The sequence below is a fragment of the Salmo salar genome, chromosome ssa26 (assembly GCF_905237065.1).
Source record: "Salmo salar chromosome ssa26, Ssal_v3.1, whole genome shotgun sequence".
Lineage (NCBI taxonomy): Eukaryota > Metazoa > Chordata > Actinopteri > Salmoniformes > Salmonidae > Salmo > Salmo salar.
In genome coordinates, this window is record NC_059467.1 from 45,289,441 (window position 1) to 45,293,125 (window position 3,685).

Below are 3,685 nucleotides of genomic sequence, written 5' to 3' on the forward strand. Positions count from 1 at the left end.
GGCCACATGAGGGCATGGGTGAATACACTCAAACCCATACCAATGGTGACAGTCATGCCTTAAAAATAATGACAAAATGTCAACAGGTCAGTGGTGGTATAGTCCAGAGATTTCCCCCAAACTCAGTCCTGGGCAGCCCCGTGCACGTTTTGGTTTTTGCCCTAGCGCTACACAGCTGATTAAAATAAAAATAAAAAAACTTGTCAAGCTTTGAATATTTTAAAATCAGCTGTGTAGTGTTAGGGCAAAAACCAAAACGGGGCCCCAGGATCAAGTTTGGAGCTTACCGTAAAACACTGACCCCAACTAACACACGGCTGTTACAGAGAAGCTTACCGTAAAACACTGACCCCAACTAACACACGGCTGTTAGAGAGAAGCTTACCGTAAAACACTGACCCCAACTAACACACGGCTGTTACAGAGAAGCTTACCGTAAAACACTGACCCCAACTAACACACGGCTGTTACAGAGAAGCTTACCGTAAAACACTGACCCCAACTAACACCCGGCTGTTAGAGAAGCAGGTGCCTTTTCAATGTTCTTCCCACGTCAACAGACAACCATCTAACATGTCCATCAGTGGAGGCTGCCGAGGGAGGACGGCTCATAATGATCGGAGCGAATGGAATGGCATCAACCACCTGGAAACCATGCGTTTGATGTATTTGATACCATTCCACTGATGCCGCTGCAGTCATTACCACGAGCCTGTCCTCCCTGATTAAGGTGCCACCAACCTCCTGTGGTGTATATCAAACCAAGGGGACTGTCCAGGAGGGTGTAACCTTCTCCAGTCCATTACTGCTGCCATCAGGGGACTGTCCAGGAGGGTGTAACCTTCTCCAGTCTATTACTGCTGCCATCAGGGGACTGTCCAGGAGGGTGTAACCTTCTCCAGTCTATTACTGCTGCCATCAGGGGACTGTCCAGGAGGGTGTAACCTTCTCCAGTCCATTACTGCTGCCATCAGGGGACTGTCCAGGAGGGTGTAACCTTCTCCAGTCCATTACTGCTGCCATCAGGGGACTGTCCAGGAGGGTGTAACCTTCTCCAGTCCATTACTGCTGCCATCAGGGGACTGTCCAGGAGGGTGTAACCTTCTCCAGTCCATTACTGCTGCCATCAGGGGACTGTCCAGGAGGGTGTAACCTTCTCCAGTCTATTACTGCTGCCATCAGGGGACTGTCCAGGAGGGTGTAACCTTCTCCAGTCCATTACTGCTGCCATCAGGGGACTGTCCAGGAGGGTGTAACCTTCTCCAGTCTATTACTGCTGCCATCAGGGGACTGTCCAGGAGGGTGTAACCTTCTCCAGTCTATTACTGCTGCCGCGATGCATCCCAGGAATGAGAGCCTCAACTCTGTATTAATCTCAGCAAGCACCAATAAAATAGACAGAAACCATGAAATGGAAAGGGGACCTCCATACAAAACAGACAATTGCATGAAATGACTGAACCAAGTGCCATATCTAGTGCTATGGAAGGTGCTAGATCAACCACTGCTACTCCTGCCAATGGAGACATTCAAGGTCATCTTTTTTTTGTAGTCACAGAACAAGTGATTGATTGAGATATATCTCAATCTTCTGAGATGCACAGCACAACTGCAAAACAGACATCCTGGAACACCAACCGTTGGTATAATGCAATTCCACCTTCCAGGCTCTAATACCAGACACCCTGTCTGTTCATGATGAGATATCAGATAGAAATGTATTGTGTAGAACATACACTAGTCAGGAACAAGAGGTAATCACGTCACCTCTATATGTATTATATAGCATTTCTACCTGTTACATCCATTTTCTTTGCCACATAAGACATTCGTGATCGGACCGTCTCAAATAGTACTGAGGTACCCATGTTCTAGACGTTACACTTCACTGAATTTACCCCCCGGGTTCCATTTGACCAAGGGTGGTAGGCTCCTCTTACCCGTTCTCTCGTTTTGATAGGCAGGTCACCAGAAATTAACATAAAACGACGAGGGACTGAGTGGCAGCCAGACTCTGTCCAGTCACAGGTTTTACAACAATCTGATGAGCATGCCTTCCATTAGTCATTACTCCTGCCATTCAACAAGACGGTACAGAATGAGGGATCAAACTCCCATTTAGTACAGAATGAGGGATCAAAGTCCCATTTAGAAAAGAATGAGGGATCAAAGTCCCATTTAGTACAGAATGAGGGATCAAAGTCCCATTTAGAACAGAATGAGGGATCAAAGTCCCATTTAGAACAGAATGAGGGATCAAACTCCCATTTAGTACAGAATGAGGGATCAAAGTCCCATTTAGAACAGAATGAGGGATCAAACTCCCATTTAGTACAGAATGAGGGCTCAAAGTCCCATTTAGTACAGAATGAGGGCTCAAAGTCCCATTTAGAACAGAATGAGGGCTCAAAGTCCCATTTAGTACAGAATGAGGGATCAAAGTCCCATTTAGAACAGAATGAGGGATCAAAGTCCCATTTAGTACAGAATGAGGGATCAAAGTCCCATTTAGAACAGAATGAGGGATCAAAGTCCCATTTAGTACAGAATGAGGGATCAAAGTCCCATTTAGTACAGAATGAGGGATCAAAGTCCCATTTAGTACAGAATGAGGGATCAAAGTCCCATTTAGTACAGAATGAGGGATCAAACTCCCATTTAGAACAGAATGAGGGATCAAACTCCCATTTAGAACAGAATGAGGGATCAAACTCCCATTTAGAACAGAATGAGGGATCAAACTCCCATTTAGAACAGAATGAGGGATCAAACTCCCATTTAGAACAGAAACTCAATAGAAAAGAGCATTATGCAGAAACACAGCTGAGTTGCGTTCTCCCCCATGTCTAAGTAACTTATCTTAGGGTAGAAACAAAAGACCGTAGGTGTGAACTCAGATCCAGGTCTTCATGAATTCTATACAAGTGTGTTTCTCGACATCAGAGGTTAATATGGCTTCCCAAAGTTTGTGTGGTGTGATTGTGTAAACCCAGTGACTGGACAAGCATAGACTGAAGGAGACAACCATCCACATTCTTACCAGTATCACCATTCAGTCGAAGCACCCGATCATTCCTAAGAAACACACACTGAACTCTTTCTGTTGAAAAAGGCTGAAAGCCAACCTTTCTTCTGACCCGACTGAAAACCTTTCAGACCCTGGTGAAGAACTCATATTGCACTGCAAGATGGGCTAGGTCATTATGTTCCTAAAGTATACCCTCCTCTGTTCCCCATCCATCTCCTGACCTTGGTAGATGGGCTAGGTCATTATGTTCCTAAAGTATACCTCCTCTGTTCCCCATCCATCTCCTGACCTTGGTAGATGGGCTAGGTCATTATGTTCCTAAAGTACACCCCCTCTGTTCCCCGTCCATCTCCTGACCTTGGTAGATGGCATCACTCAGAGTGGAGGTGTTGTGTTTGATTCCGGCTGTGTGGAGTTCAGTTAAAACATTCTTACAATTTAACTTGGTGTGATTAACTCCACTCCATTCGACCAGAGAATGTCGTGGTCCATTGTCGTGGTAACGGATAAATCAACCGTACTGGACTACTGCTTCCCTTTGATGATGTTAATGCTGAATGGTTAAACATATACGGCTCGGTCTGTTAAAATAGTGAGAGACGGTTGAAAACACACAGTAAAAACAATGTCAAAAAGCATAGTTCAACTGAGAGAGGA